At 44.5% G+C, this 15,403-nt stretch overlaps 1 long non-coding RNA gene across 3 annotated transcripts in view; it reads right to left on the reverse strand.

Moving 5' to 3' along the window:
• Nucleotides 1-15,403, reverse strand: part of LOC122809645 — a 1,890,825-nt gene that overhangs the window by 659,106 nt on the left and 1,216,316 nt on the right. The gene's annotated exons all lie outside the window — the stretch shown is intronic.

Below are 15,403 nucleotides of genomic sequence, written 5' to 3' on the forward strand. Positions count from 1 at the left end.
GCAGTGCAAGGAGTAGTGGCTTGAGTTGAGTGCTGCTTGCTTTTTATACTTGATTTTGACTGGCATTCCAGTAATGTATTTAAAAAGTAATTTATTTTTTCATGCCTCACAACCTGTTTCCATCTGGATATTAAGTAAGTTGTCTTGTAGCCAAAGCATTGAATTATTTTTTTCTTCTACACTTCATTTTGTCTTGATTGGACTCTCGTAATGACTGTTTTGCACCCAGGGCAGCATATTTAAAGTTCCAGTTGTTGTGGTTTTGAGCATAGCTCCACCCCTTTCTAGATGGCCACACCCCTTCTCATTGGCCCCACCCATTCAGCTGTCTCCTGCAGCCCTCCTTTAATTTGAAGTCACCAGCCGCCAATGGTGTGTATGTGTGTGTGTGTGTGTGTGTGTGTGTGTGTGTGTGTGTGTGTGTGTGTGTGTGTGTGTGTGTGTGTGTGTGTGTGTGTGTGTGTGTGTACGTGTGTGTAATATATAGAAGACTTGGACATCTACTTTTCTGCAGGAAATTCCTGACAAAGATGTGTAGTCTCAACCATATCCATATTAAAACAGTGTCGCAGATAAGCCTATGATGAATAAAAACAAAATGGGAAGGGATTGGACACAAAATTAGAGAAACACTTTTCAGCCTAGAAAAGGAGAGAAGTATAACAGCCATACAGTAACTTAGTAAATGAAGGAAATTTTCCACCTTTGAGTAGAAGTGTTTGCTCAAACATTTCTGCACTTCTTTGCAACTGAAGGTTGTGTAAGAACTTACCATAACAGTAGATATTGTAATAATTACTGTTGTAGTATTACAATACTGTTGCGTTACCCTGCTGAGGTAATTTGGTGTGCAATCAGGATACCAAATCCCAAAAAATCTTCCATAAAGTCATATGTCCAATATATGACCTAAGCCCGTGGGTCAAATAATATATAAGTGGCTGTATCCTCAGACTCTCTGAGCTAGATGACCTGGAGACACCTGAGGAAAAGATTAAACAAAAAGAAATACGGTAAACTAAGAGGAGGGAAGCATGGAAATGGTCCCTCCTTGGTTTACGAAAAGCAACAAGATAAACTTTAGTAAGGGATAAGGAGGTTTGGAAGTAATACTGCAAAAGTCATCAGCAGGACATCTACTGTTATAGTAAGTTCTTACACAGCTGTACTATGTCTTTCCTTAGATCACTGTCACAGTACTGAAATTCTGATGGGTGACTCCCAAACCTTATCAATTACACAGGGTGGAAGGGCCAGGCACCAAGAAGCTGTCTATCAATCCAGATAGGGCAGACCTAACAAAAGATATTCCATATCTGCAGAAAGCATCTACCTTGTCATGTTTTGTGAAAAGCATGCACAGAGAACAAAGTTGCTACCTCAAAAATAGCCCTGGAATCAATCCCTTTAAAAAGCCCGAGAGGAAGAAACTGGTCTAGTGAAATGGGCCTTAACAGGAGAGGATAGAGACTTACTATGAAAAAGTAGTAAAAGGTGATAGATTTTGAAATCCAGTTGCCAACTGTTTGCTTGGAGAAAGGATTACCCGACTTGGCTTCCTGGAAGGAAATAAACAGCTGATCCATTATGTCTTCAGTCTTACCCATACAGAATCTTAGTTGCTTGTGCACCTCCAAGGAGTGGAAAAGACTTTCACCCTTGTTTTGATGGTTTGGAAAGAAAGAAGCTTAGCTGAGTGACAACTCATTAACTAAGTTAGGTATGAAGTAAGGACTGACACTAAGACACATCCAATCCTTACAGAAAATGAAGAATAGAGGAGAGGCTATCAGGGCTTGAAGTTCAGAAACCTTTCTAGGTGAAATAAGGGCTACTATCAAAATGGTTTTACAGGGCGGCCACGGTGGTGCAGCAGTTAGCGTTGCTGCCTCACAGCAAGAGGTTCTCTGGTTCGATTCTTGGCTGGGGTGCCTTCTGTGCTGAGTCTGCATGTCCTCCCTGTGATTGCGTGGATTTCCTCCAGGTGCTCTGGTTTCCTCCCACATCCCAGAGACATGCTGTAGGCAGACTGGACACTCTAAATTAGCCCTAGGTGTGAGTGTGTGCATTGTGGGTGCCTTCTGGGGAAGGCTGGGCGCCGGGCTAGCAACTCGACACTGTAAAACTCCACTGCCAATCATGAGCAGACAGGTGATCCGCTGTGGCGACCCCTAACCGGGAAAAGCTGAAAGAAGAAGAATCAAAATGGTTTTACAAGTGTACATTTTCAGAGATGTAAAAGCCACTGGTTAAAGAGATGGCTGAGTAAGCTTTCCAAAGACAAAATTAAGATCCCAAGGGGGGAATACCTCTCCTAGAATATTTCAAATAAAGGATGCCCTTGAGAAACTGCTCCACCTCAAGCCTAGAAATCAGGGGAGGATCAAGGGACGTATATGCACAACTAGTAGCTAGTGTACATTGATAAAAGAACAGGTTAGACCAGCTTTTAAGAGTTCAAACAAGTATGAGAGGATAGTGGGAATCTCATTTTGTAAGGGATCCTCCTTGTTCTTGTGATGCCAGACAGAAAAATGTTTCCATTTAGATAGATAAGATTTTCTAGTAGTAGGGTTTCTCACCTTCTGTAGAAAGTACAGTTTTGTACCTACCATAAATGTAGATGTCCGATAGATATGCAACTGCAGTCATAACATATGGGTTGTCCTGCCTCAGGCAGCCCTCGGTCAGCCGGATTCCAAAGTCTGGGTCTGGTGTCGCCTCCTCTCCGACGTCAGAATGGCTGGAGTATAAAGGCATCGGCCGACGCCATCTTCTTCAGTGTTTCTTGCCCCAGATGCCAGGTGCCCTCCTAGGAAGGCTAAATTTGGTGAATGGATAAACAATTCCAGACATGCACAACAGTAATAAACAGATACACCATAGGAGATACCCCAGCTAATAGGAATAGGGGGAGTGGACCCATAAAGAAGGTTGCAGAGGGGTAGGAGGGTGGGAAAATCCGACTGCAGTTGCATATCTACCGGACATCTACATTTATGGTAGGTACAAAACTGTACTATGTCCTTCAAGAATGCAACTGCAGTCATAACATATGGGTTGAATACCATAGCCAAGCTGGGGGTGGTTGGAACTAAGAAAGTGATGGTGTAGCTAAAATGCCCTGCAGGACTGCCGAAGCAAAGCCTGCTTGGGATCTGGAGTATAAAGGCAGGTTGTAGTGCTTGGTAAATGTATGCACGGAGCTCCATGTAGCAGCCTCTAGAATGTCCTTTGTAGCCACTCCTCTTAGGAAAGCTGTGGATGTGGCTATAGCTCTGGTGGAGTGTGGCCTAATATTGGCTGACACACATTTTCCATGAAAAGAATAGCAGAATCTGATGCAGTGTCCAATCCATTTGGAAATTGTTTGTTTGCAGATTGCTTTTCCTTGTACTCCAGCAGCATAGGCTACAAGCAGTTGGTCAGACTTTCTGGTGGCCTTAGTTCTGTCCAAGTAGTAGCGTAGTTGCCTGTGTATGTCCAAAGTATGCAGCAGTGCTTCCCCCCTGTTTTGAGGATTGGGGAAGAAAGTAGGCAGGTGAATGGCTTGATTTAGAGACACCCTGGAAATTACTTTTGGCATGAATGAAGGATTGGTTCTTAGAGAGACTCTGTCCTGATGAAAAATGAGAAAAGGAGGTACTGCCATGAGCGCCTGTATCTCCGAGACTCTTCTTGCTGATGTGATTGCCAATAGGAAAACCGTTTTCCATGAGAGAAATTGCATTTCTGAAGTTGCTGCTGGTTCAAAGGGAGGAAGAGTTAATTTTTCCAAGACGAAATTGAGTTCCCATGCAGGTACTGGTGGTTTCCTGGGAGGTTTGATATTCTTTATCCCTCTTAGGAACTGTCATAGCAAAGGATGTGAAAACACAGGTGGATCACAGTTGTATTTTGCTGAGATTGCTGAGGCATGAATCTTTATGGAAGAATATGAGAGACCAGTATGAAACATTTCTGCCAAGTATCCCAATATCTGAGGTATACTCAATACTGTTGTATTGCATGTTGTTGTTGCATGTTGGTGAAGTGAACAGAGGGGATGAGGAAGTGATGGGTAGGTATGGTGTTAAGGAGAGGAATGCAGAAGGTCAGATGATTGTGGATTTTGCGAAAAGGATGGACATGGCTGTGGTGAATACGTATTTTAAGAAGAGGGTGGAGCATAGGGTGACGTACAAGAGTGGAGGAAGATGCTCACAAGTTGATTATATACTATGTAGGAGGGCCAGTCTTAAGGAGATTGGAGACTGTAAAGTGGTGGCAGGTGAAAGTGTAGTTAAGCAGCATAGATTAGTGGTATGTAGAATGACGTTGGTGATCAAGAAGAGGAGGAGGAATGTGAAAGCTGTGCCAAGGATTAAATGGTGGAAGTTAAAAAGGTGATTGTGAAGTGGAGTTTAGGGAAGAGTTAAGACAGGCACTGGGAGGCAGTGGAGAGTTACCGAATAGCTGGGTAACTACAGCAGAACTAGTAAGGGTGACTGCTAGAAAGGTGCTTGGTGTGACATCTGGACAGAGGAAGGAGGACAAGGAGACCTGGTGGTGGAATGAGGAAGTACAGGAGAGTATACAGAGGAAGAGGCTGGCGAAGAAGAAGTGGGATTGTCAAAGAGATGAAGAAAGTAGACATGAGTATAAGGAGATGAGGCATGGCAAAGAGAGAGGTGGCAAAAGCTAAGGATAGGGCATATGGAGAGTTGTACGAGAGATTGGACACTAAAGAGGGAGAAAAGGACCTGTACCGATTAGCTAGACAGAGGGACAGAGCTGGGAAAGATGTGCAGCATGTAAGGGTGATAAAGGATAGTGAGGAAAGGTACTCACAAGAGAGGAGAGTGTGTTGAGTAGATGGAAAGAGTATTTTGAGAGGCTGATGAATGAAGAGAATGAGAGAGAGAAGGTTGGATGATGTGGGGATAGTGAATCAGGAAGTGAAACAGATTAGCAAGGAGGAAGTAAGGGCAGCTATGAAGAGGATGAAGAATGGAAAGGCTGTTGGCCCAGATGACATACCAATGGAAGCATGGAGGTGCTTAGGAGAAATGGCAGTGGAATTTCTAACTAGATTGTTTAATGAAATTTTGGAAAGTCAGAGGATGCCTGAGGAGTGGAGAAAAGTGTTTTGGTACCTATCTTTAAGAATAAGGGTGATGTGCAGAGCTGCAGTAACTACAGAGGGATAAAACTGATTAGTCACAGCTTGAAGTTATGGGAAAGAGTAGTGGAAGCAAGGTTAAGAAGGAGGTGATGATTAGTGATCAGCAGTATGGTTTCATGCCAGGAAAGAGCACTACAGATGCAATGTTTGCTCTGAGAGTGTTGATGGAGAAATACAGAGAAGGTCAGAAGGAGTTGCATTTGTAGACTTGGAGAAAGCATATCACAGGGTGCCTAGACAAGAGTTGTGGTATTGTATGTGGGAGTCGGAGTGGCAGAGAAGTACGTAAGAGTGGTACAGGATATGTACGAGGGTAGTGTGACAGTGGTGAGGACTGCAGTGGGAGTGACAGATCCGTTTAAGGTGGAGGTGGGATTACATCAAGGATCAGCTCTGAGTCCTTTCTTATTTGCAGTGGTGATGGACAGGTTGACAGATGAGATCAGACAGGAGGCCCCGTGGACTATGATGTTTGCAGATGACATTGTGATCTGTAGTGAGAGTAGGAATCAGGTTGAGGAGACTCTGAGAGGTGGAGATATGCTCTAGAGAGCAGAGGAATGAGGGTCAGCAGGGCTAAGACAGAATATATGTGTGTAAATGAGAGGGTGGGTAGAGGAATGGTGAGGATGCAGGGAGTAGAGTTGGTAAAGGTGGACGAGTTTAAGTACTTGGGATCAACAGTTCAGAGTAATGGTGAATGTGGAAGAGAGGTGAAGAAGAGAGTACAGGCAGGGTGGAATGGGTGGAGAAGAGTGTCAAGAGTGATTTGTGACAGACGGTATCCGTAAGAGTGAAAGGAAGGTCTACAAGAGTGTAGTGAGACCAGCTATGTTATATGGGTTGGAGACAGTGGCATTGACAAAAGGCAGGAGTCAGAGCTGGATGTGGCAGAGTTAAAGATGTTAAGATTTGCAATCGGTGACTAGGATGGATAGGATTAGGAATCGGTATATTAGAGGGTCAGCTCATGTTGGACAGTTTGGAGACAAAGCAAGAGAGATTGGTTTGGACATGTGCTGAGGAGGGATGATGGGTATATTGGGAAAAAGATGCTAAGGATGGAGCTGCCAGGTAAGAGGAATAGAGGAAGGCCTAAGATAAGGTTTATGGACGTGGTGAGAGAGGACATGCAGGCGGTTGGTGTGACAGAGCAAGATGCAGAGGATAGGAAGAAATGGAAAGAGATGATCCGCTGTGGCGACCCCTAACGGGAAAAGCCGAAAGAGAATGATGACTCAATACTGTTGTATCCTGACCCCTGTTAGCATTCCAGATGATGAATCTCTTCCACTTGGCTGAATAGGTTTTTCTGGTGGAAGGTCTGCGTGCTTCCAGTAAGATCTCTTGAACTTTTTGGAAAGAGAGATATCGGAAGGAGTTATGGTAACCTCCAGGCTGTCAGATGCAATGTTTTCAGGTTTTGATGAACAGTCCTGTAATTGTGTTGTGTTAGAAGCAGAGGCCATAGGGGCAGAGGCCACGGTTTGGTCCGAGTTATGCTCAACAGCAATGGGTACCAGTGCTGCCTTGGCCAGTCTGGAGCTATCAAAATGCCTGTTGGTTGTTCTGCTTTGATCTTCAGTATCACCTTGGTCAGCAGTGGTAGAGGAGGGAATGCATAAATTGTTAGGGAATTCCAGCTGAAGGAGAGAGCATCCGTTTTCCAGGCTAGAGGATGGTGGGTCCTTGTACAGAACTTTTCCAGGTGATGATTCATGTGAGAAGCAAAGAGATCTATGTCCGGTCTTCCCCATGTCCTTGTTATTTGAGAGAAAATGTGAGGATGCAGCATCCATTCGTGTGGATCCAAGAAATTTCTGCTCAGCTTGTCCGCCAGTACATTGTCCTTGCCTGGCACAAACTGGGATTGCAGATGTATCTTCAGACTTAGGGATTTTTCCCAGAGAATCATTGTTAGTCTGCAGAGGGGAAAAGAATGAGTGCCTCCCTGCTTGTTTATATACCACATAACAGTGGTGTTGTCTGTCCTTATTAGTAAATGTCCTTGTTGAAGTGATTTTTCGAAAGTCTCGATTGCATGTATCACTGCCAACATCTCTTTTTGGTTTATGTGCAGATGCCTTTCCCTTGGTGTCCAGTGACCTTGAATGCATCTGCCCTCCATGTGTGCCCCCCATCCATGGTCTGAGGCATCTGTTGTAATCATTTGACCTGCTTGAGGTTTGCTGAAAGACATGCCTTTGTTTAACTGACTTGTTTGAGCCCACCACAAAAATTCTCTTTGTAGACATGGAATAAGTGGTATTACGTCCTCTAGGCTTTGGCTGTGTTGGGACCATAAGCTTTTTAAGTACCATTGCAGCTTTCTCATATGAAGTCTTGCCAAAGGAATCAGAAGAATGCAAGATGCCATGAACCCCAGGGCCTGCAGGATTTTCCTTGCAGTCAGCTGGGAGAGCTTTGCTAGGCCTTTGAAGTACTCTGGTAACTGCTGTTGTTTTTCCTCTGTGAGATAAGCCATTTGTGTTTTTGTGTCCAGTCTGGCTCCTAGGAAAATAATCTGTTGGGATGGCAGAAGTCTTGATTTCTGAATGTTGACTGTGTATCCCAAGGCCTGTAGTAATTGAATGACATAGTCCAAGTTTGCTATCAAGGTTTGTTTGTTGTCTGCTTGTATGAGGCAGTCGTCCAGGTAGGGGTATATTTGAATCCCCTGGAGTCTGCAGTGTGCCACTACTGATGCCAGGCATTTTGTGAACACTCTGGGCGCAGCAGATAAGCCAAACGGCAATGCTGAGAATGCTCTGTCCCTGCAAGAAATCTGAGGTATCTTCTGCAGCTTTGTCTGACTGGGTCATGCAGGTATGCCTCCTTGAGGTCCAGAGTAACCAGCCAAGACCCCTTGCCCAGCATGGGAAGGAGTTGCTGCAACGTCAGCATTTTGAACTTTGGCACAATGAGATAAGTATTTAGAGTAGACAAGTCCAGTATAGGCCTCCATTTGTTTTCCTTTCTTGGAACAAGGAACAGTCTTGAATAAAATCCCTGGCCTTGTTCCTGTGGAGGGACCTTTTCTATTGCTTTTATATTTAACAGCTTTGAAACTTGAATGAGTGCCTCTGCCCTTTGATGAAGTGGCAGGTTTGGCATGCCTTGTCTTATTGGTAAAGTATGGAAGTGGAATCTGTAACCTTTGTCTATTAAATCCAGAATCCATTTGACCTTGGTTAAGATATGCCAGTTTTTTGAGAATAAGGATAACTTTCCGCCCAAAGGTGCTTCTCTTTGAGCCTTTGTAGAGAGTATGAAAGTCAAGTCATTGTGGTTGTCCTTGTGGTGCAGCTGAACTGCCTGCGCCACTTCTTTGATTTGGTGGTTGACATTGGCGGCCCCTGTAGGAGCCTCAGTATTGCCCTCTACCTCGGGCACGCCTGTTTTTTCCCCTTTGAAACTTGTCAGTGTCTGGAAAGGACCAATTTTTTGAAGGCCAATTCCTGCTGAATCTGGGTGGCTGAACCTGGAGGAAATCTTTGACTGTCTGTACTGATTTAGCTTTTTCCTCAATGGACTTCAACACATCTTGTGCATTAGCACCAAAAAGCTTCTGTTTTTCCAGAGGTGCATCAAGTAACTTTACTTTAACATGGTCTGGTAGTGGCTGTTCTTTCAACCAAACATGTCTACGTATAACAGCCCCAGTCATAGCTGCCCTACATGAAGCCTCCAATGCATCATAACCACACTGAAGAAAATGATTGCTAACCTGCTGAGTGTTATGTACTAGATCCTGCAATGCCTTTCTATCAATAGGCTCAGGAGAGGCTAGCTTTTTCTGTAAATCATCCTGTAAAAAATCCTGGTACTTAAACATATGAAAAAGGCAGTTAAGTGACCTCATGGCCAGGGTGGTAGAGGTATAAACTTTTTTACCCCATCTCTCCAGGGACCTAGCTTCCCTATCCGCTGGCAGTGGATTCTTGGCTGTGGAAGTAGCCACTCCCTTGGGGCCCTGTGAAATAGTTTCTAGATCCACAGAATGGGCCTTAAAGAGATGTTTGTGGGTGTCAGGGACCCTATAATATCTGTCTGGCTTGACAGGAGCAGGAGGGAGAGTATCAGGGTTAGCACTGGAGTCGGAGAAAACATCATCCAGGACATCCATAACTAGCTAAAGGTCTGTGCTGGGGTAGCTTGAGGAAGGTACGTAGCCTTTTCCTGGAATCAGAGAATTCCTGACCCTGCCATTTAAAATGCTCCCTCATAGAGTGTAGGACTTCACCGAACGAAAAATCCTCTGGAGGAGAGGCAGAGGGAATTGATTCCTCAGCATCAGAGTCCTCATAGGCCTGGAAGGATTCTTCTTGGGTATCTGAATGCTCAGAATCCCCATAGGCTTCATCTGAAGAGAGGTTGTCGGCCTGCACAGTTCTGGGCCTTTTCTCTGCAGGCGGCTGAGAACCTCTGTCTGGATGAGGGTGAGACCCCCTGATAAGAGAAATAAGATCTGCAGCAAGAGACATGATCTGTTTATTAGAAGGGGCCTGGGCAGTAGGTTTAGGATGGGCCTTGCCCTGGCTGGTGGCCTTAGCACGTGCAAAGGCCTTGATGGACATGGATACAGGAGGCCTAGCTGCCCCACGTGCAGGAGTAACCTTGTCAACAGGAATGGTGTTGGGTAGATCCAGAACTTCGGTTTCTGGAGGAAAATCAACAACCAGCACCAGTGTAGACTCCGAGACCGAAGGACGTGTTAACGCTGGGTCGTCGGCCTGGAGTGGTTGAATTACCACTTCCGAAGGGACTGAAGCACTCGCGGAGGGTTTAGGAGGGTGACTGGTAGAGGACGCGGGCCGAGGATGTCGGTCCCGGTCCTTTCGTTTTTTGGTAGATTGAGTTGTCGGTTGTTCCGACGGCATGATATAAGCGAAAGATTCGCCGAAAAAGTCTTCGGCAAATTCTGCCCGGCGCCTGAGAGTGCGCTTATTAAAGCAAGCACAGGCAGCACAGGCCGAGACGCTGTGGTCTGGGCCCAGGCAAGGGAGGCAATAAGAATGGAAGTCCTTATGAGGTATTTGTTTACCACAAGACAAACAATAACTTTCTCAATTTGTTCTGACATCGGCTGAGGCAAGAAAAAATGTTCCCCAACGGGGTACTTAGCTTTTAGATGACTTCGGTACTGAAAATACAGGAGCTGACTGACCGGCGCTTGCGAACTGCTTCGGGCACCGCGCGGCAAGAAAGACTGAAGAAGATGGTGTCGGCCGATGCCTTTATACTCCAGCCATTCTGACATCGGAGAGGAGGCGACACCAGCCGACACCGGACCCAGACTTTGGAATCCGGCCGACCGAGGGCTGCCTGAGGCAGGACAACCCATATGTTATGACTGCAGTTGCATTCTTGAAGGACATCCTGTAAATCCTGAATGAGTGCTCTCATCTGTTTTACATGATGTCTTCCCTCCTCTGCTTGTGAGTCAACTAACCCTGAACTGCTAAGGAGCCTGACCATGCACCCCCAGGCTAGATCTGATGCATCTGTGTGAAGTTCCTGAGTGGAAAAAGTTGGACTGAGTGACAGCCCCAGATTCAGTTGAACCTAATAGATCTACCAATGTAACTCCATTTTTAGAAAAGGTAGAAATGGGATCTCAGTATCCAATGGGTATATCACTGTATCTTTCTCATGTGGAGTTTTGCAAAGGGAATCATGGTTAGAAGCTGTTATGAACCCTATAGCCTATAATGTTTCTCTTGCAGAACAAGACCAAAGAGAAAGGAGGGAATGGAAATACATGGAGAGTATGAACTTTCTCTTGTGGAAGAAAAACTGCCATAAGACAAGTGTTTAGGCAGACTTTTTTAGACTGATCATGAAGCCCAGCCTCTGCAGAAGGGGGAAAATGTGGTTAAGAGCTTCCTTATACCTGGCTTGGTCACCTGTGATTGCAAGACCCCTGGATTGCTTCTAAAGCCATCAGTGGACCTACAAAGTTGACTTACTTTTTTTTTTACTTGCTCTAACCATCTTGGTGTTATTTAACATAACAGTTCGGTACTGCATTTATTGATTTGTTTGAATTTATCATGTTTTTCAGCTTGCACTTGTTAAACAAATGCCATCTGTTTGTTACTGCACTGCTCTTAGATCATTTTTCAGTATCCTGAGATTTCCTAACCTCCTCTGATACTGCAAAAGCTGTTCTGCATTTGCCAAAGTTTTCCTGAGTTTGCCAAAATATTTCTAAGTTTTGCAAAGTTGTTCTGCATTTGTAAAAATTTTCCTAAGTCTGTACATATTTTTTTGAATTTGGGAACATCCTTCAGGACTTTCAAGGATTCCTAACACTGCAGGAGTTCGGCCTTTTGTTGTAAAGTAGTTGTTACTGCACTTAAGCTCAAAACCAGTTAATTTTACATTAAGAGGGTTTTATTCTACACTTTGGTGGGAGCAGAGGGCTGATTCAACCCATTTGAGTTGGGAAATGTTAGTGAAAGGCTTTGCGTGCATTTATCTGATTGACCTGAGGGTTTAACTGTGTAAATGTTTGTCATTCTGTTGTGTTTGTACAAGTTACTCTACATTTGCAGACCTTTTTCTATATTTGGAAATATTTCTCAGGGTTTGTAAACTTATTTCCAGGGACTCCTGATACTGTGGGAGATCTGCCTTTTGTTGTAAAGCATTTGTTACTGCACTTGAGCTCAAAACCACTTTGGTTTACATTAAGAGGATTTTACTCTGCACTCTGGTGGGAGCAGAGAGCTAACTCAACCCATATGACGTGGGAACTAATGGTGGAAGGCTTATTGTGTGTTTGTCTGATTGGCCTGGGGGCATAACTGTGTAAATGTCTTTCATCCTGTTAGTAGGTAGTTAGTTAGTAGGAATCATTGCTTCTAGATCCTGAGAATGTTGACACCATAGGCTTTTTAGATACCATTGTAGTTTCCTCATATGCAGTCTTGCATATGGAATTAGAAGAATGCAGGAGTACATGAACCCCAAGGCTTGCAGTATTTGCTTTGCAGATAGCAGGGTTTTTGTGGCCACTTGTTTGAAGTAGGTTGTCAAATGAATCTGTTTCTCAGGTGTGAGAAAAGCCATCTGGGAAGTTGTATTCAAGCTTGCTCCCAGGAATATAATTTGTTAACAGGGTACCAGGTGTGATTTCTTTTTGTTTATGGTGTACCCCAGACAGGTCAGCACCCTTTGTACAAAGGCCAGACGATTCAAAAGTATGTCCTGGCTTTCTGCCTGAATTAGACAATCGTCCAGGTATGGGTATATTTGAATATTTCTTTGCCTGCAAAATGCAATGACTGGAGCTAGGCACTTTGTGAATACCCTGGACGCAGTAGATAAGCCAAAGGGCAGTGCAGAGAACTGATCGTGCATGTAGCCTGCTTTGAAGCGTAGGTATCTTCTGCAAGATTCCCTGATAGGGATGTGCAGGTATGCTTCTTTTAAATCTAGTGTGGCCAACCAGGCATCTTTGCCTAACATAGGAAGTAACTGGTGAAGAGTCAGCATCTTGAATTTTGGAATCACCAAAAAGGTGTTTAGAGTACAAAGGTCTAGGATAGAATGCCATGAATTGTCTTTTCTGGGTACCAGGAAAAGCCTCGAATAGAATCCTTGTCCCTTTTCCTCTTCTGGTACCAACTGAATAGCCCCCGTGCTTAAGAGAGAAAGTACTTGCTTTTGGGCCTTTGCCCACTGATTTGGGGGTAGATCTGGCCACCCGCTTGGTGTTGGTAACATGTGGAAGTGAAATCTGTATCCTTCGGACACTATATGTAAAACCCATTTGTCCTGAGTAATGAGTTCCCAGTTTTTGGCCTGCAGACCAATCTTTCCACCTAAAGGAGCATTCAGTTGAGAAGTGCTTGCAGTTTTAAAAGCAAGTCACTGAGACAGTTTTCCATAGTGGGGAGTCTTACTACTCCTAGATTTGGATGCAGAAGCCCCACACTGCTTAGTCTTGTGTGTACCCTGGGACTGAAACCTGGGGTTTCTGCTGTGTCTGGGTTTGGATTGAGAAGACCTGGAAGGGACCGGAAAGGAAAAATTCTTAGAGGGCCAATGCCTACTAAATCTTGGAGGCTGAACTTGTAAGAAATATTTAACAGTTTGCATAGATTTAGCTTTATCTTCCATCTTTTTAAGAACTTCCTCAGCTTTGTTGCCAAACAGGCGGTCCTGATTTAAGGGAGCATGCAACAGTTTAGCTTTAACATGATCAGGCAAGGACTGCTCCTTAAGCCAAGCATGCCTTCTGAATACAGACCCAGTGACAGCAGCCCTGCAAAAGGCCTCTAATGAATCAAATCCACATTGCGAAGTATGTTTTCCAACCTGTTCAGCAGAATGCATTACATCCTGTAATTCTTTATTTTCAACACAGTCATGAGTCAACATCATTTTCTGTTTAAGCAATCCAATAACATGTTGTTGATACTTTAACATATGAAACTAACAGTTTAAGGCCCTAATAGCCAAGGTTGCAGAAGTGTAAACCTTCTTACCCCATCTATCCAGCACCCTGGAATCTCTACCAGAAGGGGCAGGATTTTTTGCAGTAGAAGCCTTGATGCCCTTGGGTCCCTGTGAAATATTCTCTGGATCCGCAATAGGATTTTAAAAAAGGAACTTGTGAGAATCCGAACCCTGTAATATCTATCAGGTGTTCTGGGAGCAGGAGGCAAAGAATCAGGGGCCAAACTAGATTCCGAAAAGGCATCATCAACAACGTCTAGTACAGGAGGTATAGCTAAAGGCCTATGCTGAGGCAAGAGTAAGAAATCCCCAAGCCTCTTTTTCCTATCAGAAAAATCCTGGCTTTCCCAGTGGAAATGCTCCATTAGAGTGTGCAAGGTTTCACCAAAAGAAAAATCCTCTGGAGGGGGGGAAGCAGAGGGAATAGAGTCGTCTGCATCAGAATCCTCATAAGTAGATAAGGGTAAATCCAGATCATCAGAAGAATCAGAAAAATCAGAATCCTGGTCAGAAGAGTCATAAACAAATTCAGTCCTAGGTCTCTTAGAAGGGGGTGGTTGGTTTCCCCTGATTAGAGTTATAAGATCTTCAGCCATTCTTATCATTTGTTTTTTTTAGGCATAGGGGCCGGAGCATGCGGCCTGGGATCGTTTGTTTAGGCATGGTTCGAGGTTTAGGCCTTAAAGAAGCATGAGGCATCGGTTTAATATGCAAGCCCGTAGGTCTGAATACACCCTCAGAAGCCGGTGCCTGCACAACAGCTCTGGACCCATCCAAGGTAGAGACATCTGCAGGTTCCACAGTTGAAGCATCTCGCGGCATACCGGAATCCGAATGGGTCTCAATAAAGGCCTGCGAATCAGAAGTAGCGGGTATCAGGGGCTGCGAAAGCACCTCACTGAGTACTGGCGTACTGGCGACTGGCTTAGGAGAAGCGTCATCGGCAGCTTTGGACCTAGGCGGCCTATCTCTGTCTTTATCTTTGCATTTTTTCAGAATACTGGTAGTCGGATGGCTAACTGATGACATTTCTGGATAACTGAACCGAGAACCGAAATATTTAGAGGCGGAAATATACAGACGACAGATAGTGCGTTGATTAAATAAGGCACAAAACCGACAGCAAGGTACATCGTGATCAGGGCCTAGGCAAGGAATACAGTACGAATGAAAATTTTTGTGAGGTATTTGCTTTCCACAAGAAATGCAATTACTAACTTTTACTGACATCGGTAAGGAGCAAGAAAGGTATGAACAGAGCTCCAGGTAGCAGCTTCTAGGATGTCCCTGGTAGGGACCCCTCTGAGAAAGGCTGTAGAGGTAGATGCAGCCCTGGTGGAATGTGATCTTATCCCCTGTGGGGTAGGTTTTCCATGGTGCTTATAGCAGAAATGAATGCAATGGGCTATCCATTTAGAAAGGGTTTGCTTTGAAATGGCCTTCCCCTCTGCCCCTACAGCAAAGCCAACTAGCAGCTGTTCAGATTTTCTGAAAGGCTTAGTCCTGTCCAAATAAAATCTAAGTTGTCTGTGCACATCCAAAGAGTATAGAATTCATTCTCCTTTGTTTTGTGCAGTAGGGAAAAAAGGGTAGGCAAATAAATGGACTGATTAAGGGCCACAATAGACACTACCTTGGGCATAAAGGACGGCTTGGTCCTGAGGGAAACCCTGTCTGCATGGAAGATAATGAAGGGCTCCACTGCCATGAGGGCCTGTAACTCAGACACTCTTATTGCTGAAGTGATGGCTAGAAGGAAGGCTGTTTTCCAAG

The sequence above is a fragment of the Protopterus annectens genome, chromosome 8.part0 (genome assembly GCF_019279795.1).
Source record: "Protopterus annectens isolate FY-2018-M chromosome 8.part0, PAN1.0, whole genome shotgun sequence".
Classification (NCBI taxonomy): Eukaryota; Metazoa; Chordata; order Ceratodontiformes; family Protopteridae; genus Protopterus; species Protopterus annectens.